Source organism: Ranitomeya imitator, chromosome 4 (genome assembly GCF_032444005.1).
Source record: "Ranitomeya imitator isolate aRanImi1 chromosome 4, aRanImi1.pri, whole genome shotgun sequence".
Classification (NCBI taxonomy): Eukaryota; Metazoa; Chordata; class Amphibia; order Anura; family Dendrobatidae; genus Ranitomeya; species Ranitomeya imitator.
The window spans coordinates 695326057-695348232 of NC_091285.1; the positions used below are offsets into that span (position 1 = coordinate 695326057).

Sequence of the window (22176 nt, forward strand, 5' to 3'; positions counted from 1 at the left end):
GAACCTTCCCTAGATAGTATCATAGAATGTTAGAGTTGGAAGGAACCTCTAGGGTCATGGGGAACTCCGGGGTCATCGGGTCCAGCCCCCTGCTAATTGCGGGATTCACTAAACTATCTCAGACTGATGCCTGTCCAGCCTCTGTGTGAAGACGTCCATTGAAGGAGAACTCGCCACCTCTTGTGAGAGCCTGTTCCACTCATTGATCACTGTCACCCTTCTAATATCTAATCTGTATCTTCTCCCTTTCTTTTTCATCCCATTGCTTCTCGTGTTTCCCTGTGCAAATGAATAATGAATAATGATAATCCCTCTACACTGTGACAGCCCTTCAGATATTTGTAGACTGCTATTAAAAGGGTGGTCCACTACTAGGAGAACCCCATCTTATTCCCCACCTTTGGCCAAAATAAAATAATAAAGCCTAAACTTGCCTCCTGTGCCGGCTGTTCCCGCGGTCTCAGCACTCGCTCTCCCCGGGCCCCCGTGTGGTGATGACACGTGTCCCCACCACCAAATCAGCGCTAGCGTCACTGTCCCCATCTACTGTCGAATTGAACATGAACAGAAAGTGAGAGATCGGCGGCTCCCGGACTTCCTCTTCATGTTGATTTGTCAGAAGGCGGAGACATTTTCGCCAGCTCTGATTGGGCGGTGGGGTCAGGTGTCCGCGAGTGCTGATACTGTGGGCGGTGAGTATAGGCTCTATTATTTTATTGGGGGAAAGAGAAGGGGCTGTCCCAATAGTGGAGAACTTCTTTGTCTCCTCTGTCTTCTTCTTTGCAACCTAAACATTCCCAGATTCTCCCACCGTTCCTCGTAGGACACAGTTTCCATGACTTCTGGATATGGACGGACCCCACTCCATCTTGCAACCTCCATAACTGCAGTAAGCCCCCAAACTGGAGTAAATACACAAAACACATTATGTTGGTTGTCAAAATGGCCACAGTCAGATGAAGTGTTCGTACATTGGGATTCTGGAGTCCTGTGTTCTCCCCATCGGTCTGACGTACAGCACCCTGACAGACAGCCATAAAGGGGCGGAATGCTCGGGGGGCATCCAAGCAGAGCCAGGAAACTGTCAGAGCACCAATGACCCCATTATCCTCTCTCCTGTGCTCAACCACCGTGTGATTACCTGTATAATGACATAAGGTGTGCTTACACATTTCTTTGGTCTTGGCAATGGTGGAGCAGTTGGAGTGTGATTGAGGGTGTGGACAGGTGTCTTTAATACAGGTAACAAGGTCAAACAGATGCAATTAATCCAGGTAATGAACGCAGAGTAGAAGGCTTCTTACAGAAACACTCACAGGTCCGTGAGAGGCAGAATTCTCGCTGGTTGGTCGGAGATCAAATACTTATTTCATGCAATAAAACGCAAATGAACTATGGAACAATCCTGCAATGCGATATTCTGGATTTTATCTTTAGATTTTGTCTCTCACAGGTGAAGTGTACTACGATAACAATTACAGACCCTCATTCATTGCAGGTGGGAGAACTTACAGAATCGGCAGTGGATCAAATACTTATATTCCCAACTGTATAGTGAGGAGAATAACCTGAATACACAGGATCTGTTCACCGCATGATCAGTATATAGCGGAGATGGAGACTGTACACATATCACTCATACGTAGTGTGGAATTGTCACGGATGACACCACAGAGACCATCCAGATCCCTCTAATTATCAAAGATCACAGCCTGGGAGGTCGCACAGATCCCCTCACTGATACCTTTTTGTCATGAACAGCCCTCTGCTGCCCCCTATCGTCCGGATAATTAGGTACTTGACAGACGATGCCGCAGGCTGCTTTTAGACTAGACTGGTTACTGGGAAACTACCAGTGAGCGAATGGTATATGCACCTCCGATTCCAACCCATGGAATGCATACAGTTGTGTGAATCTTTTGCATGTTTGTCACACTAAAATGTTTCCGATCACCAAACAAATGTAAATATTAGAGAAAGATAACACAACCAACCACAAAATGCAGTTTATAAATGAAGGTCTTTATTATTAAGAGAAGAAGAAATCCAAACCTACAGGGCCCCTGTGTGAGAAAGTGATTGCCCCCTAAGCCTAATAACTGGTTGGGTCGCCCTTAGCAGCAACAACTGCAGTCAAGTGTTTGCAATAACTGCAATGAGGCTTTTACATCGATATGAAGGAATTTTGACCGCTTATCTGTGCAGAATTGTTGTAATTCAGCCACATTGGATGATTTTCAAACATGAATCGCCTTTCTTAGGTCATGTAAAAATATCTCAATCTGCATAAAGTCAGGACTTTGACTAGGCCACTCCAAAGTCTTAATTTGTTTTCTCAAGCCATTCAGAGTTGGACTTGCTGGTGTGTTTTGGATCATTGTCCTTCTGCATAACCCAAGTGCACTTTAGCTTAAGGTCATGAACAGATAGCTGGACATTTTCCATCATGATTTCTTAGTAGGCAGCAGAATTCATGGTTCCATTAAGTCTTCTAGGTCCTGAAGCAGCAAAACAGCCCCAGAACATCACATAACCACCACCATGTTTTACTGCTGGTATGATGTTTCTTTCTGAAATGTTGTGCTACTCCTACACCAGATGTAATGGGACATTCACCTTCCAAAAAGTTCAACTTTTGTCTCATCTTTCCACAGAGTAGTCTCCCAAAAGTCTTGGGAATCATCAAGATGTTTTCTGCAAAACCTTAGATGAGCCTTTATGTTCTTATTGCTCAGCAGTGGTTTCCGACTTGGATCTCTGTCATCCCGGCCATTTTTTGCCCAGACTCTTTCTTATGGTGGAGTCATGAACACGGACCTTAACTGATGCAAGTGAGGCCTGCAGTTCTTTTGGATGTTGTTATGGGTATTTTTGTGACTTCTTGGATTAGTTATCGCTGCGCTCTTAGGGTAATTTTGGTCTGCCGGCCACTCCTGGGAAGGTTCACCACTGTTCCATGTTTCCACATTTGTGGATAATGGCTCTCACTGTTTTTCTCTGGAGTCTTAAAGCTTTAGAAATGGTTTCATAACATTTTCCAGACTGATAAATATTAATTACTTTGTTTCTCATTTGTTCCAGAATTTATTTGCATTACAGCGTGATGTCTAGTTTTTGAGAATCTTTTGGGCCACTTCACTCTGTCAGGCAGGTCCTTTTGAAGTGATTTCTTGATTGAGAACAGGTGTGGCAGTAATCAGGCCTGGCTGTGGCTAGGGAATGTGAATTCAGATTCCCAACGAAGTAATAAACCAGTTAATTGATGGTTTAAAGAGGGAGGTAGCAATCACTTTTTCACACATGGCCCTGTAGCCTGGGATATCCTTTTTGCATTAATAATAAAGACCTTCATTTATAAACTTGTTTTATCTTTGTCTAATATTTACATTTGTTTGGTGATAGGAAACATTTAAAGGGAACCTGTGACCACCTTTGGCCGATATGAGCTATGGTCACCACCTTTCAAAGCTGATATACAGAATTCTATGATGCTGTATATCTGCCCCCAGCCAAACCTGTAAATAACTTTTATTATACTCACCTGGGGGTGGTCCGGTCCAAAGGGTGTCGCTCTTCTTGGTCCCATATTCTTGTGATGCCGTCCTCCTTCTTGGTTTTTGCTGAGGTCCTGCCGAGGAGACTGTGCAGATGACGCAGGGACACATCATCAACACGAAGTAAGAAGGAGGACGGCATCGCAACAAGGGAGGCACCGGACCAACACCAACAACACCCCTCAGACCAGACCACCCCCCGAGGGAGTATAAAAAGAGATATTTTTTCTTTTACAGGTCGGGTTGGGGGCTTACATATAGCATCATAGAATGCTGTGTATCAGTCCTGAGAGGTGGTGGCCACAGCTCATATCGGCCAAACCTGGTGACAGGTTCCCTCTAAGGGCTCTTTTCCATTTGCGAGGAACACATCCGTGTCTCGCATGTGAAAACCAAGCTCTGGCGCCGGCACTCCAGAGTGGAGCGTGCGGCCGCAAAGCAACACCTGGAGCTGCACACTCCGCTCTGGAGTGCCGGTGCCAGAGCTTGGTTTTCACATGCGAGACATGGACGTGTTTCTCGCAAATGGAAAATAGCCCTAAGTGTGATAAACACGCAAAAGAATAGGAAGTCAGCACCAACTCTGCTGTCAGGGCAAACCAGGAACTGCAGGTTGACGATAAATGCACCCCATGCTTATTCTACTCCAGACTACCAAGGGTTAAATAAGTCTCCTTTTGTTTAGGCATCAAAGGACAGGTCCCTATATAATATCCCTTTTTTCCACACTCCCTTTTTTTCGCAAATCTCCGGGGAAATGTATGATGCAGAGGCACCCCCTAACTGCATGGGTTTCTCCACCTTCCCTAGAACTGGTTCACCGCCTGACCACTTTCCTGACAAAGGGGCAATACCCCGAAAAGGAGGCTCTGGAGAAGGTGGTCTTACCCACCGATCTCCTAAGGCGTCTATCAACACGTATAGCCAATGACATAACAGCCTCCAAGGACTCAGGAGTTTCATATACCGCCAAAGCATCCTTCAACCTTTCAGTGAGACCCTGAAGAAATTGACTTCAGAGAGCCGGGTCACTCCACTTAGTATCAGTTGCCCATCTGCGGGATTCGGAGTAATACATAGCCACTGACCGATTCCCTGCTGTAGATGATGTAACCTGGACTCAGCCGAGGAAACTCGGTCAGGGTCTTCGAGGATAAGGGCTAGAGCCCAAAAAATCCCTCCACAGACTGGAGACAAACGGAATCCTGCAGCAAAGAGAAAGCTCAGGGTTGAGGATCTCCCTGTAGTAGAGAGATCACAATACCGACTTCTTGCTCCTCATTTCCAGAGAAGAGAAGACGAAGTTTAAAATACTGTTTGCTAGCTTCCTTGAGCACAATAAACTTATCTCTACCTCTGGAGAACCTGTCTGGGAGGGCAACCTTGGGTTCTAGGTGGACTGGCCTACCTGCAGAGACCCCAACAGACCACAGAGACCCTTGTTTGAATTATGTAAACTTTTTGCATAGATTTTCCTTCTCTGTTTTATAAATCAACAAAACTATCTTGGCTACCTTATGCATATTTAGGATATTACTAGTCATCAAGGATAAGGGCACACTATGTTATATCAAATTTCAGCTTACAAGTAGTGTTGAGCATTCCAATACTGCAAATATCGGGTATCGGCCGATATTCGCTGTATCGGAATTCCGATACTGAGTTCCGATACTTTTGCGATATCGGATACCAGAATCGAAAGTTCCTATAGTGCAATGATGCACTATAATGGAGTGTGAGCTGTGCGTGGGTGGAGACTGCATGTGTGTATGTGCGGGCGGGCTCTGTGCGTGACCGTGGGGGGGTCTGTGCGTGCCTGTCGTGGTCTGTGTGGCGTGCCGGGGCTCTGTGCGTGTGTGCTGTGGCTCTGTGCGGCGTGCCAGGGCTCTGTGCGGCGTGCAGGGCTCTGTGCGTGTGTGCTTGGGCTCTGTGCGGCGTGCCAGGGTTCTGTGCGGCGTGCGGGGCTCTGTGTGGCGTGCGGGGCTCTATGTGTGTGTGTCGGGGCTCTGTGCTGCGTGCCGGGGCTCTGTGTGGTGTGCGGGGCTTTATACGTGTGTGCCGGGGCTCTGTGCGGCGTGTCGGGGCTCTGTGAGGTCCTGCCGGGCTCTGTGCGGCGTGCGGGGCTCTGTGCATGTGTGCCGGGGCTCTGTGCATGTGTCGGGGCACTGTACGGCGTGCGGGGCTCTGTGCTACATGCAAGGCTCTGTGCGTGTGTGCCGGGCTCTGTGCGGCGTGCCGGGGCTCTGTGCGGTGTGCCGGGCTCTCTGGGGCATGCGGGGCTCTGTGCGGGCTGCCAGGGCTCTGTGCCTGTGTGCAGGCATCGTCCGATGGGACTACAAGTCCCATCAGACGATGCCTACTACAGTGACAGTGATTGACACATTAGCCAATGAAGGGACAGTAGTAGTCCCATCATCCGGCTAATGTGTTGAATGAAAAAAAAACATACATACTACATACATACTACATACATGCTACATAGTAATAAAGGGTTAATAAAACACACACATTAGGAAAAAAGTATTTTAATATTCTTCACTTAACCATACTTACCATACTTCAGCGCCTGCAAAAAATTTAAAATAATAAACCGTATACTACCCGTCCACCGTAGTCCAATTAATAACGAGTGTCCCACGATGATCTCTTCTATAGAACAGTGACATCGGGTGATGTCACTGCTCTATAGGACCCTCAGTGACACACTGACAGGAGACAATGGCTCCTGCAGTCCATCACTGAGGTTACTATAGTTCAAAGTCTCACTTTATGGCAATTGCTACGTGGGAAAATTTCTCATACAGCAATGCCAAAAGTGAGACTAGGGACTATTTTTTTTTACAGCGGCAGAGTAATACAGTGCGGAAGGATATCTTCCTCCCGTCATTATGTTCCTGGAGCCCCTAAAGAGCGGTCGCATCAGCTGATGCTGCTGTTCTCTATGGGAGATCGTCGTGGGACACTCGTGGATTTCTGCAGACAGGGAGTTTATTGGTTGTTTGTTATTTTAATCTTTTTTTTTACAGATGACACCGGCTTCTGGGAACAAAGTGACATGTAAAGGTGAGTATGAACTCTATGTTTAATGTACTATATATCTGTATGTATGTACTGTATGAATGTATTGTATGCAGTATGTATGTAGTATGTATGTAGTATGTATGTAGTATGTAGTATGTATGTAGTATGTAGTATGTATGTATGTAGTATGTATGTACCATGTATGTAGCATATACTGTATGTAGTATGTATGTAGCATGTATGTTGTTTTTTTTTCATACAACACATTAGCCGAATGATGGGACTACTACTGTCCCATCATTGGCTCATGTGTCAATCACTCTCACTGTAGTAGGCTTCGTCCGTTGGCACTTTAAGTCCCATAGGACGATGCCTGCACACAGGCACAGAGCCCTGGCACGCCGCACAGAGACCCGGCACGCCGCACTGAGCTCTGGCACGCCGCACAGAGCCCCGGCAAACACGCACAGAACCCCGCACGCAGCACAGAGCCACGGCACGCCGCACAGAGCCCTGAACGCAGCACAGAGCCCCAGCATGCCGCACAGAGCCCCACACACCGCACAGAGCCCCGCATGCCGCACAGAGCCCTGGCACGCCACACAGAGCCATGGCACATACGCACAGAGCCCCACACACCGCACAGAGCCCCGGCAAGCCGCACAGAGCCCCGGCACGCCGCACAGAGCCCTGAACGCAGCACAGAGCCCCAGCATGCCGCACAGAGCCCCACACACCGCACAGAGCCCCGCATGCCGCACAGAGCCCTGGCACGCCACACAGAGCCATGGCACACACGCACAGAGCCCCACACACCGCACAGAGCCCCACACACCGCACAGAGCCCCGGCACGCCGCACAGAGCCCCGCACGCCGCATAGACCCCCGGCACGCCACACAGTGCCCCGGCACACACACACAGAGCCCCGCACGCCGCACAGAGCCCTGGCATGCCACACAGAGCCCCGAGCGCCGCACAGAGCCCCAACACGCCTCACAGAGCCCTGACACACACGCACAGAGCCCCGGGCGGCACACACAGACCCCAGGTAGGCACGAACAGACCCCCAAGAGGTCCGCACAGACCCCACCCGCACATACAGATATGCACAGTGTCCACCCACGCACCGCCCACACAGTTCCCCACTCTGGAACAGGATGTAGAAGGACAGAAAGGGCTTATTTACATTCCGATATTTCTGTCCCATTGACTTGCATTGGTATTGGGTATCGGTACTGGCGATAGCCGATATTTTTTGGATATCGGCCGATCCAAACCGATACTTCTGGATATCGGAAGGTATCGCTCAACACTACTTACAAGTCAATATTCCAGGCGGCTTAGACAAGAAAAAGTCTGTTTTCTTAACCATCACATAAATTCAAACGTCACCATACAGATAACAGTCTATCCTTCTTTGTTTGCTAATAATAGACTTCTTCTTAATTAAGATACAATGCTTTGTCTCCATAGCCCACAGTAATCGGCTGCAAATTTTCACAGGTCCTCCCAACCACCCCACCCACAAAAAGAATAGCTGCACTATGCACCGCAGGCTTTTCTACCTCTCTGGGCTGATGTGACTAGTTCGGTTGCAGGTATAGCACCTGCGGGAGTCCGAGGAAGACTGGGTGCTGGTAGACGGGGCAGGATCTCCTGAAGATCGTCTCGCAGCGGCATTGATGATGGTTGTCGGTGTCACGATTCACACCGTGACCGTCACCCCGTCACGGATCGGGGTGACTTTAGGCCAACAGACGGCTATCACATGTGCAGGGGGGCTTATCTTAGTTATCCCTCCACTCCACAATGTGATGAAAAAACACACATAAGGCTATTGACCTCTTAGTTTACATCAGGGGCTTATTCTAGATATCCCACTGCTCTTCAATATACCACGAACTGCAGGGATTTATGTATATCCTGCTTACAGTTCCACTTAAAACTTGCAGCTCTCTGGCACCCCCCTTATTCTCAGGTCAGATTAGGTACTGCACCTGGGGTAATTAGTCACCAGACAGGCTGCCTGCTATGTACTGGCTTTTGGGCACATAGGGTACGGTTTAAAACAGGAGAACGAACTAGTATTAAATAAAATACCCCATCAAAAGTTTCAGGCAGTGTTTTATCAAAATATTTTACAAATGATGATGATTTTACAAATGATGACAAATGATGTTACAAATGAGACAATTGCCAAATATGTACAAGGTAATTATAACATAAAGGGATTACAGGAGAAAAGATAACACTCACATGTTCTCAGAGCATTGCAGGCACACAGGCTAGTGGAGCTTCCATACATCCCAGTTCATGGGACGTGCTCAGGGCTCTCCAGGAAAAAGACAAGAAGGCACTGCTGGGATCTGGGCAGACAGTTATAGCTGCAGCCTGTAACATCCCAGAAAGGGGTTGGATCACCTCGTCCCTCCTACCTCTTCAGTTAACTAATTTTACCCTAACCTATATCTAATTTCTATAACTCCGCTACAAAACATGTCATAGTCATAACAAACCCAGCATTCATCTCGAATTAACGTGGGCATTCTAATGAGTAGGGTTGAGCGACTTTTCTTTTTATAGGATCGGGTCGGGTTTCACAAAACCCGACTTTTTCAAAAGTCGGGTCGAGTGAAATCGGCCGATCCTATAGAAAAGTCGGGGTCGGGGTCGGCCGAAACACGAAACCCAATGCAGTGCATTGGGTTTCTAATGGTTTCCAGGGTCTGAAGGAGAGGAAACTCTCCTTCAGGCCCTTGGATCCATATTTAAGTGTAAAATAAAGAATCAAAATAAAAAATATTGATATACTTACCCTCGGACGCGCCCTGGTTCTCACCGGCAGCCTTCCTTCCTAAGAATGAGCGCCTGAAGGACCTTCGATGATGTCGCGGCTTGTGATTGGTCGCGTGAGCAGTCACATGGGCATCACGAGACCAATCACAAGTCGCGACATCATCTAAGGTCCTTCAGGCCCTCGGACGCGCCCTCGGACGCTTCCTTCCTAAGAATGAGCGCCTAACCCTAACCCTAAAACACAAACTCTAACCCTTACCCAAACTCTAACCCAAACTCTAACCCAAACTCTAACACAAACTCTAACCCAAACTCTAACCCAAACTCTAACACAAACTCTAACCCAAACTCTAACCCAAACTCTAACCCAAACTCTAACACAAACTCAAAAACAAACTCTAACACAAACCCTAACACAAACCCTAACCCTAACCCAAACTCTAACCCTTACCCTAGGGACCCTAACCCTAACCCTAACACAAACCCTAACCCTAACCCTAACTCTAGGGATCCTAACCCTAACCCTAACCCTAGGGATCATAACCCTAACCCTAACACAAACCCTAACCCTAACCCTAGGGATCCTAACCCTAACCCTAGGGATCCTAACCCTAACCCTTCGAGTTAGGGTTAGGGTTAGGATCCCTTAGGGTTAGGGTTAGGGTTAGAGTTTGGGTTAGGGTTAGGGTTTGTGTTAGAGTTTATGTTAGAGTTTGTGTTAGAGTTTGGGTTAGAGTTTGGGTTTGAGTTTGGGTTAGAGTTTATGTTAGAGTTTGTGTTAGAGTTTGTGTTAGAGTTTGGGTTAGAGTTTGGGTTAGGGTTAGAGTTTGTGTTTTAGGATTAGGGTTTGTGTTAGGGTTTGTGTTAGAGTTTGTGTTGCAGTTTGTGTTACAGTTTGTGTTAGAGTTTGTGTTAGTTTGTGTTACAGTTTGTGTTAGAGTTTGTGTTACAGTTTGTGTTAGAGTTTGTGTTAGAATTTGTGTTAGAGTTTGGGATAGGGTTAAAGTTTGTGTTAGGGTTATGGTTAGGGTTAGAATTTGTGTTAGGGTTTGGGTTAGGGTTAGGGTTTGGGTTAGGGTTAGGGTTTGTGTTACAGTTTGTGTTACAGTTTGTGTTACAGTTTGTGTTAGAGTTTGTGTTAGAGTTTGGGTTAGATTTTGGGTTAGAGTTTGGGTTAGGGTTAGAGTTTGTGTTTTAGGGTTAGGGTTAGGGTTAGAGTTTGTGTTAGGGTTAGGGTCAGGGTTAAGTTTAGAGTTTGTGTTAGGGTTAGGGTTAGGGTTTGTGTTAGGGTTTGTGTTACAGTTTGTGTTAGAGTTTGTGTTAGAGTTTGTGTTACAGTTTGTGTTAGAGTTTGTGTTACAGTTTGGGTTAGAGTTTGGGTTACAGTTTGTGTTACAGTTTGTGTTAGAGTTTGTGTTACACTTTGGGTTAGAGTTTGTGTTAGGGTTAGGGTTGGGGCGTGGCTTATAAGTGTGTATTCTTGTGTTTTTCTAAAAAAACGCGTGCGTTTAAAAATGCATGCAAACGCATGTGCTTAAAAACGCATGCATTTACATAGACATCAATACGGTTTTTTTTTTACCGCAAAAAAACGCCGCTAAAATTACTACATGTTACATTTATGCAACACAACGCATGCAGAGAAAAAACGCATGCGTTGCAAAACGCGTGAAAACGCATGCAAAAAAACACATGCGTTTTTAATGTTAAGTATAGGAAAAAAAACGCATGCTTTTTTTTGTGTTTTTTACCGCAAAAACGCAAAAAAAAAACACAAATGTGAAACCAGCCTAAGACATCAGTGTCATAATTGACGCATGGTAAGTGCTGGACCTTCTTCATAAGTTTATATTGACACTTTTCCATTTCTGATTGCAATAAATGTTGCATGAGTCATATTATCAGTCATAATGAGATTCAATAGCAGCTGCTAACCTACTTGTTAATGGTTTCCAATTAACACCAGGTTGTTTTTCTATATCATAGTAGGACTTGTTGCACACAGAAGAATGGATTGTAGGAGGTTGTACAATGTTGCACTGACTTTTGTATACTAGAAATATTGTATTTTCATAGAGAAGATAATATCTCCATAATTCAACATCTTGTGGAAAATCACAGTTTGTTACAGATTTATGTGGACCTGGGTTCTGAAAAGGTGGAGTATTCTTTCATGTAGTTTCTGCAGTGTCTATTTTCGGATGCATTAATGCTGTGGATATGAATATTTTTGCAATCTGGGTGCTAGAGATTATTTGTTATGTAATCTATCATTATCTTATCACATTATTACAGTTGGCATCTCGCCCATTATTCCGAGCTGAGAACTTAGCTCACCACTCCCATTCATTATGGAAGTTTCATAACTTGTCTTGTTGTTGCGTCTGAAATCTTCATCATGAGAAAACATTTGAAGGAGTTGGTTCATCCACAGTCACTGGAAATTTGACTTATCCATCTCATTCAGCCATCCTTCTCCCCGGAACAGAGGAAGACTGGACCAGATCTTGACCATTGGTGAGAGAATATTTTCTAAAGTAGTGATCAACCTGAATGTGACCTAGTGTCATCGAGCGGGTTGGGTCTAAGCATGGTATGGTATGGGTTGGTAGTACACTGTTTTGGAGCAGTTAAGGGAATCTCTATCAGATCCTGTAACTAGATTTACCTTAAATGATGCTTTGTGAACTCGTAATTCTCAGCTTGACCATTGGCCATAAGTTTTATGAGTCCAATCAAGGAGTATGGACCACCTGGACAATCACATCATCTACAATAGGCCAATGAGTAAGAGTAATAGTATGAACTCGCAGACTCATAAAGGCCCTCTATATTCTCCTCTGGGTTCAAATGACAGAGTAAAACAGATGTTCCCATTAATCTGTGCTCTTCAAAGAGCTTTCTACCCGGAATTGTATCAGAATACAATTTGCAGAAGAACAATATCCTATAAACACAGCCTAGTGGCAAGTAAAAGGAGATTCTATTTTACTGCCCACAATGACTAAAGGTTATTCTACTCATCGCCATTAGAAAGGTGAATGGAGGAAGCATAACTTTGCATCCATTCTCTTTCTGGATGTGACAAGTGGCTCCTGGTCAGAGGACCTCTGCTCTCCAAATATGGGCAGTGGGTATGGAATATTCCATATTACAATATTACAGAACCATAATAACCTGAGATCATATATCATCATAATTCTTTTTATTTTTCAAGCTGTATACAATATTGCAGTGGACTATGGAATAAAATAAGGGAATATCTGCTTAAAGTATAAACCACACACTTGTTTAATAGGGTTAGGGACAGTTAGTTTTCAAAGACCCATTCAAATCATCGCCCTTGATAGGGCACCGTTAGCCCACCATTTGGTCATGAGAGCAACGGTGGATTTCACTCTCCGAGTGGGAGCACTTCACTCTGAATCCATCTCCTGTTCCTGTTTTGTGTTGGATAATAAACCTGCTGGATTGGTACTGGGGTTTTCATGGTTGCAAATATACAATCCAGTTATTGTTTGGTGTCTGAAGGAGATTGTGAAATGGAGCCCCAACAGTTCCAAGAAATGTCTAAAAAATTTACAAATATGCTCCGCTAGTCTGGAGGGTCTTCCAGGGTACCTGAAGGACTTTGGAAATGTGATCTCAGAAAAAGAAGTGGAGATACTACCTCCAGTTGTCCTTATGATTGTGCAATTGATCTTTTTCCTAGTGCCAAATTGCCAAAAGCTCACCTTTACAATTTATCGAAGCCTGACCGGACCGCCATGAAAGAATATATTAACGAATGTCTACGGAAGGGTCATATCAGTCCCTCCTCCTCCCCAATAGCTGCTGGATGAAAAAGAAAGATGGGTGTCTCCGTCATTGCCTTAATTTCCGATCACGGTTACAAATACTTACCCACTTCCACTCATTCCTGATCTATATAATAATTTTTTGGGGGCCAGGATGATTTCTAAACTTGATCTTAGAGGGGCTTACAATTTGATATGCATCCGGGAGGGTGATGAGGGGAAAACAGCATCTTTAATATCTGAGGGTCTGTTTGAAAACCTTGTTATGCCTTTCGGATTATTATTTTTTTTAAATTCTTTATTTATAAGTAAAACAGTAAACATTACAATAATAAGGCAAATTTTCTTTTGTCCATTGTTCATACAATAACGGCCTTATCAGGCGCAACAAGACAATGAGCCAAGTAATTAAGAGAGGAAAGAAGGTGAATGGTTGGGGAAAGTTGGGTAGGGGAGCGTAGGAACTGGGCAGGGGAAAAGGGAGAAGAAGGATCAAGGGAAGAGGGCAGGATATAGGGGGAACAACATGTAGAAAACACCTACAAAATATAATTATTGGTTGGTTACATACAATTTGAGATAGGTGTAATTAAGTCGCATGGGTAACTTTCTAGTAAGACAAGATGTCAAAGGCAGTCAAGAACGTTTAAGGGTGCCGGCCTCTCTAATTTTTTTCCAGGGAGCCCACGTAGACAGATATGATTCATGGCCAGAGACCCCCCAGCTCGATAGTTCTTCAAGTTGTGATATTTGGTCTACCTTGGTATACCATCCCAACACAGTGGGGGGAGAGTTGTCCCTCCAATGCAACGTAATTTGGTGCTTGGCAGCGCCTATCAGGAGAGGAAGTAGGCCATGTTTCCTTGGCAAGAAATTAACGGATGGGCAGGAGAGGAGAGCCTCCGCCGCCCGAAGGCTTGATTTGATAAAATTTAATTTTTTAAGGATAGAGCCAATTTCTTTCCAGAAGATTCTTATTTTGGGGCAGTCCCAGAAGATATGTGTGTGGTGACCCACCGCATTTAAGCATCTCCAGCAGGTCCCATTATTAACAAGTCCTCTCTGGAGGAGTTTCGCTGGGGTTAAATGCCATCTAGTCAGGATTTTGTAAGCATTCTCCTGCAAAAGTATACACCTAGAGAAGCCTCTAGCGCTAGATAATATCCTAAAGATTTGATCTCCTGAGAAAGAGATGCCCAGTTCCAGCTCCCATGAGTATATGAATGAGGGTTTATTTGGTGAGGGAGGGGTGGAGAGATGGGAATATATACGGGATATAATGTTAAGTCTTGGAAGCGGGAATTTGGTTAGGACATCCAACCAAGACCAATTTGACCTGGACGGGTATTTCTGTATAAATTGCAGGACGGTACGTTAAATATGGAGTTTCTGAAGGAAATTTTATTATTGTAAAATCCATTTAGAGTTTCATTGGGTAAATTTGTTCAAAGTTTATATGGATCCCTAAACGTTGGATCAATCAGGAATGGTATAGCACAAATAGGTGTCAGTGTAGAGGGGAAGGTATCTAATGGTAGCTCCTTATTCAGAAGTCTTTTTACTTTCAATGTTGTGAGTGTCACCTCGTCCAATCCAGTGACGTTTAATGGCTTGGCTCCGGACCAAAGATAGGGGATGCCGCGAGGGCCCAACAGGGCCAGGTCAATGCTATCTCCATTTCCCCCCTCCCAATACGATATCACCCTCAGCCATCTGCTAAGATGTATAGCTCTATAGTAGAGATATGGGTCAGGGACTCCCAGTCCCCCCCGAGGAGATGGGATAAGATAATGATTTATAGGGTAATCTGGCTGGTTTCGACTTCCAAATGAATTTAGAGATAGTTGTTTTTAGTCTCTTAAAGAAGGTCAAAGGTATCCGGATGGGGACCATATTCATAGCATACAGTATTAATGGCATAATATATGCCTTGAATACGTTAATGCGTCCCATCCAAGATAGTGTGGGCAATCCATAGGACTTCATTAGGGTCTCAACTTTTTTAGTAATGGGGGATAGTTAGCTTGGAAGAGGTCTAGAGGGTTACCGGTTATTGAGATTCCTAAATATTTAATAGAGGACTTGGCCCATGAAAAAAAGGGGTTTGGGTGCTGAGAGAAGTTATTTTGGATCTTGGAAGAGTGATGTTCAGGGCTTCGGATTTCCCCGTATTAATTTTAAAATTTGATAGAAGGCCAAATTGATGGAATATCTTGAGAATGATGGGGAAAGCCTGTGGTGGGTTAGAGATGAGGAAGAGCAAGTCGTCAGCGAAAGCTAGCGTTTTTAGTTTCACGGAGCCAATTTTCAGCCCCTCTATCCCTTCTTCTTGTCTAATGCTCTGTATCAACGTCTCTATTACCAATATGAACAGTGACGGGGACAACGGGCAACCCTGTCTAGTCCCATTGTTGATGTTAAAACTATCAGATAGGGTGCCGTTAATTCAGACTCTAGCTGTAGGTTGGGAGTAGAGGGAAAGAATTGCTGAGATGTATTGCTCTGGTAGGCCAAATTTAAACAAAACCCTTTCCATATAGCTCCAGCTCACCCTGTCAAACGCTTTCTCGGCGTCTGTTGACAGGAGAACCAAGGGAACACTACGGCTCCTAGCGAACATCATAGCCTGTATGATCTTAGTCGAATTATCATTGCCTTCTCTACCCTTAACAAAGCCTACCTGGTCTGAGTGGATTAACTTGGGTAGGATGTTGCTCAGTCTTCCCGCTAAGATTTTTGCCCACAGTTTAATGTCCGCATTAAGTAGCATTATTGGCCTATAACTAGAACATAGGTTGGGGTCTTTTCCCTCTTTCGGTAGGACAGTAATAAAGGCTTCTAGAGATTGCTTAGGTATAGGTTGGCCTTTAAGGTAGGAGTTGAATAGGGTGACTAAATGGGGCAATTGAGGTTTTATTAGTTTTTTGTAGTAAATGATTGAGAGACCGTCTGGGCCCGGGGTCTTACCATTAGGGATAGTGGAGAGGGTGTCTAAAATCTCCTTGGAGGTAACGGGGGATGTCAGTAAGGGTTGGCCTTCTTTAGTTAGTTTGGGAAGTTTTAGAGGAGCTAGGAACTCATTGATTCTCTCGATAGCTGGCACAGGGTCCTGAAAAAGGTCTGGTGGGCTTAAATTGTAGAGGTTCTCATAGAAGGTCCTAAACTCCCTGGCAATTTCAGCAGTTTCTGACATAAGGAGCCTTTCTCAGTTTTGAGCTGAGTGATGAATGTCTTATCTTTACGTTTCTTGAGCAAAGAAGACATGAGCTTGCTGCTTCTGTTGCCATGGAGATAGAACCTCTGTTTGCTCCTCATATAAATTTTGGCTGATTGAATGTTCAATAGGTTTTTCAAATCATTCCTAAGAGATATTAATTCTTCTTGCACCCCCTTCGCCTGTGACCTTTTGTGTATCTTTTCGAGAGAATTGATCTGATGTAAGATAGATAATGTCTGTTTCAGCCTCTCTTTCTTTAAATGTGAGCCTAGCGCAATGAGCTCCCCTCTTATCACCATTTTATGTGCCTCCCATACCATGGGTATGGGTGGGCCTGAATGCATATTTTCTTGGAAGTAAAGGTTAAGGGTATCTGTTAACTTTGTGAGCTGGAAGCTAGAGTCAAGTAATGTTTCGTTTAGTGTCCAAGACCTAGCGGGTAACGGTAATGTCGAGTTAGACAGCTCAAGGAAGATGGGGGCGTGATCAGATAGGGAGATGATATCGATCTCTGAAGATTTTACCAATGGTAAGTTTGGTGACTGATAATATGGTAACTATTGTGTGGATGAGAGAAAAAAGTATAATCTTTACGGGAAGGGAAAAGAGATCTCCAGGGGTCTATAAGATTTAGGGCTTGAAGGGAGAGATGTAGTTTTTTCAGGGTTTTTTGGGAGATAGCAGACTTGCCAGAGGATGTGTCTAAGAATGGGTTAAGGGACACATTAAAGTCCCCTCCCATTATTAAAAGACCTTCAGAGAACAATTTTAACGTGTTTAGTATTTTACATAGCCAGCCAACCTGGTCTTTATTTGGAGCATATAGATTGCACAAGGTGACCCTAGTGTTCCCCAAGAGGCCCTCTAGCATTATATATCTACCTTCTGGATCTTATAGGCTATCGTGTGGTGTGGGGTAAAGGGTACATTTTTTTTTTATAGCTATGCTCACTCCTTTAGAAGCTGAGTTCCCTGTGCTGTGGGACCAAGTTGGGTAGCGAGATCTGGACGTATCTGGGTCTCTATCTCTCTTAAAATGTGTCTCTTGTAAGAAAACTATGTGGGACTTTTTAGAGTGTAAAAGATTCATAATTTGGCCTCTCTTGCATGGTGAACGTATGCCCTTGACATTATAAGAAGCCACGACTATGGTGGCTGGAGTGTCAACCCTTCTCATACTGTGCAAGTAACATGGTGAAGAGCTTTTTGTATGTTTTCCAATCCAACAATTCAATAAAAGCAGTATTATTAACAGTAACCAAAAAAGTAACACAACTTATATATACAGAAAAGATACCTATCCGCTGCAGAGGCGGGGGGTCGGAACTTCCTCCCATTGCAGATAGGCAGAATAATAGTGAATGCACGAGTGGCAGTCTGTGAATTTTGAGGAAAGAGAAAATATTATCAAGCAACATATAACATTTCAATAACATGTTGAAAAAGTTAAACAGAGCCATCATTTGGATCAGGCAGGTAGTAACTCATTAGGCCATGAGTTTTGTGATGTATCGAAGAGACACTAGACCAGCTCAGGTAGGCGGTTTCTTCTTTATTCCGCTTTTCCCCTGTTTAGGGGACATGTGTCTTTTCACCGGTGTCCAGTCGCCCTGACCACCAGCAAAGGCAGGAAGAGGGGTGGGCGAGTGTTGGTCCATGTCTAAGGGCAACCAGGAGGGGATGTCCATTTCAGCTAAATTGAAGGTATCCCACACTTTGGGCAGATCTCCTGGGCTCCTGACTGTAACCTGTTTTCCACCTCCATGTATCGTCAAGCCAAACGGGAACAGCCATTTATAGAGTATTTTGTTGGAGCGCAGAACATCCAAGAGGGGTTTGAGGATCCTTCGTTTTGCTAGAGTTGACGGAGCTATGTTTTGGTATAGCTGGATATGTGCCCCTTCCTAAGAGAGAGATTTGGTGTCTCTTGCAGCTGATAGTATAGCGAAGGTGTCAAGCTAGTTCAACAAGCGGCATATCACGTCTCTTGGAGGATCAGTGGATTTCGGTTTGGGTCTAAGGGACCTGTGCACCCTTTCTATTACAATCTGATTGCATCTCTCCTGTGGAGTTAGTAAAGCAAAGATTTCTTTTGTTGCTTTTTCCAATATTTCTGTGGCAACACTCTCTGGTAGACCTTTTATTCTTATATTTTTACTGCAGCTCCGATTTTCCTGGTCCTCCAGGGCAAGGAGTGAGGTGTTCAGTTGTGCTCTATGGAAGTCTAAGTGATCTTTCATGTGGTTAGAATGGGTAATCGGAGAGGTATGGGACGTTTCAAGTGACTCCACCCTGTTGCCAATTTGTAATAAGTCTGCTCTCATGCCAGATATTTCTGCGATCAGTGGTTTCATGGCTTGTGCTAAAGATTTCTTCAGGAAAGATCTAGAAAGTTTGCCCGAGTCAGATTGGGCCATGTCGCTACCTGAGGCCTCGTCGCTTGAGTTAGAGTCATCGTCGCGCTCCTCCGTGCCCGTGTTGGAGCGAGAATTTTTTGGGGTAGCTCGGGTCGAAAACTTGTCCATCTCGCTCTGCTTGCCTTGGTAGAGGGCTGTATCTAAGCTTTTGCCACGCTCTTTATTTGTTTTAACCATCATTTATTATTATAGCGTGTGATAATGAGATCACCACTCATGCATATAAGAAAAGAAGAGCTAGGTGAGCATATTAGTGGTGGGTATTACCACCAGATGGGTAGACCAAGGGTTAAGTCTTTGGTTAGCTAAGGCTCTATTCCTAGATAATGATATAGATGTTACGTTCCACAGCTTGGCTCTCGCAAGTAACAATACTAATGTTCCACAGCACGGCTCCCCTCCACAGTTATAGCCTATTTCCACATTGCGGCTCCCGCCAATAACACCAGCCCAATTCCACAATGCGGCTCCCGCTGTCAGTACTAGTCAAGTTCCACAATGTGGCTCCTGCTGATTATGTTACCTTTGCCCATCAGGGTGCTGCTGTAAAGCTCCGGTCTGTGATGTTCTCCTCAGGCTGTGGTGCGTCTCCAGGTGACGATCTTGCTCCCTGTGCCGGCGCTCAGCGGTCAGGAGCGGTTTCCTGCTTATGATGCAGGAGCTCCAGTGCGAGTGCTGTGGCCCGTGTCTTGTGCCCGACAGGATGGCTGAGTGCTGCGATGTCCTGGCTGTGGTGCAGGAGAGGAGGGGGGTCGCAGCGGCTGCCACCAGCAAGTGGACCGGCACCGCTGATCTGTGACACTGATGAATCGCTCCGCACTGCTTCCTGGTGCAGGTCTGGTGGCACACTCGGCTCCTGTCAGCTGCTTCTTGAGTACAGCGGTAGTGTGCAGGGGCTCGGCTGTTAAGTCCGGTCTCTCCGTGTGGCCACAGTCAGCTGATGCGGGGGCTCTGTAGAGAGTGCTGTGGGCCGTTCCTGAAGGGGCTGGCGTCAGAGACCGGCGGCACTGTGTGGGGAGTAGAGGCTGTTCAGTATGAGCGGTGACGGTGTATATGTCACTCACCGCTCGCCGCTGTAGTACTGGCGGTCACTCTTCTATCTCCCGTTGCTGCTGGGTATTCTCGCTTCTGTCTCTGGAGACGGCGCTGCTGTGTCCTGGTCCACAGGTCTGATTGTCCCCGCTCTCGTCTGGTGGTGCAAGCTGGCAGAGGCTGCTCCTGTGTTCACGGCCTCAGTCCTCCTCGTGTGAGCCGCCGGTGTCTTCAGCTCGGCTTGTTAAGGAGAGGGGAGACGCTTCTGCACTCCGGACCGGCTTTCCTCCAGCAGCATGTGCCACTCTCCGCTGCGGTGACCCCTCTGTTTGTGGAGGGGAAGAAGGAGTGAGAGCCCTCACCCTCGTTCTGTGCCTGCAGTGATATTTAGAGCCCGATGAGGCTTAGTCTTAGTTTGGTCCACAGATCCTTAACCTGTATAGGCAGCTGGTTGTAGGAGCCGAATCTTCCACCATGCCTGCCTTTCGGATTATCTAATGCACCTGCTGTGTTTAAAAATTTTATGAATTATATTTTATCTGATTACATTGGAAGATATATAGTTATTTACCTTGATAACATTCTAATTTTCTCTGCAGACTTGGACACGCACCAGGAACATGTCTGTATTGTGTTACAGAAACTGAGGGCGAACTCTCTGTTTGCGAAATTAGAGAAATATGTTTTTTTTTCTGTTCAGGAAATCTCTTTCTTCGGGTTTATCTTGTCAGCGGAAGGATTTAAGATGGACCCTGGGAAGGTACAGGCAATAATACATTGGGTTCAACCTCATGATCTTAAGGCTTTGCAGAGTTTTCTGGGATTCGCCGACTATTATAGAAAATTTATCAAGGGGTTTTCACATGTTGCTAAGCCACTTACTGTCCTTACTAGTGATTAGCGAACGTGCTCATCGCTATTTGTCACTCGCCCGAGTATTGGGGTACTCGGGGTACTTGGCGAGCAGCGAGGATTTCCGGGATTATTCGGCGGTAACTGCAGTCTCCACCCCGCCTTTTTGGCGGACTTTAGAGACCGAATCATGGTGCAGGGATTGTCTGCCAGACCATGAAATGCCGCAGCCATCTTTGATGTGGTCGTGATTGGCTGGGCTGCACAGCATCATCACGAGTATAAGAGTATAAGAGACCTGGTGCCGCCCTGCTCACCGCATTCTGTTCCTATTTCAGCGAGTGTAGGGAGAGCTGCCGAGATAGGGTCAAAATCGTGGTTTTAGAGTTAGTGTAGGTCTGCAACTCTTATATCCACAACTCCTCAGAAACCAACAGTCCTCTTCGGGGCTAATTTGTGGGTCCCGATATTGCAGCGCTAGGTAGGCAGGGCACAGCATAGCCACATCAGTGCAAGGCCTGCAGGCACTGTATATGCGCCCATTGCTCCCACTGCATCTCTCCCAAAGCTCCATAACTGCCTGCCGCTGCAGCTTATTTACTGTCTATATAACAATTTTTTTTTCCACAAATCCCCCCCCACAAAAAAAAAATACAGTCTGTTCTGTCAGACTGATGCCTGTTGAAAAATTATAGTTTGTCAGGCATACATACCATAGTTGTGTGTGCTAGCCTTGTGCCCCCTTTTTTTTTGGTGTTTTAAATACACCGAAAAAAGCCTCATATATCTCTGTGCTCTAAGTTTTGGCATTGGAGGCCGGTGTACTTACTTTGTGGCTGTGTGACACTCAAATTCTATACAGAGCAATTTAGCCCCCCAAAAAATTTGAAAGGCCACAGATTTGCCAGTGTGGTATTTCTGTTACAGCCGTCATATATCTGTGCTCCAAGTTTTGAGCATTGGAGGCCGGTGTACTTATTTTTTGGCTGTGAGATACTCAAATCCTATACAGCGCTATTTCGCATAAATTAACTTGAAAAAAAATGTATACAGTCTGTGAGTTCAGGCTGAGGCCTGCCTGGTGTTTGGGCTTGAAAAATCGTAGATTTGCAGGCATACTGATCACATATTATTTCACTACTAATAAAGACATTTGTGTTGAGCATTTGAAATAGTGCAGTAGTTCATTTAAAACGGGCAAGGCAATGGGCATGGGCATGTGATGCTGATGGTGCATCCAGAAGACGAGGCCGTGGGCAAGGTAAAAGTGGGCAACAACAAAGACCCACATCTTCTTTACTTGACCTTCCTGTACCAGTTTCTAGGGGACCGCAGCAAACCACTATTGAAGCCAGAGCAGTGTGAAATGGTTGTTGGTTGGATAGCGAATAATGCTTCCAGTCTCTTAGCCACCACCACCACCTTGTCTTCCACATGGTCAAGTCTGAGTAGCCGTGAGTGTGGCCCGGATATTCCTCACCCTGATCCT

At 45.5% G+C, this 22176-nt stretch overlaps 1 protein-coding gene across 1 annotated transcript in view; it reads left to right on the forward strand.

Annotated features, from left to right (window-relative positions):
* Positions 1–11767: 11767 nt before the first annotated feature.
* The window catches only part of LOC138677392 (uncharacterized), a 66643-nt gene continuing 56234 nt past the window's right edge, over positions 11768–22176 (forward strand). Inside the window, exon 1 of the mRNA XM_069767481.1 lies at positions 11768–11889. The gene's annotated coding sequence lies outside the window, so the exon portion shown is untranslated. The remainder of the gene's footprint in view (positions 11890–22176) is intronic.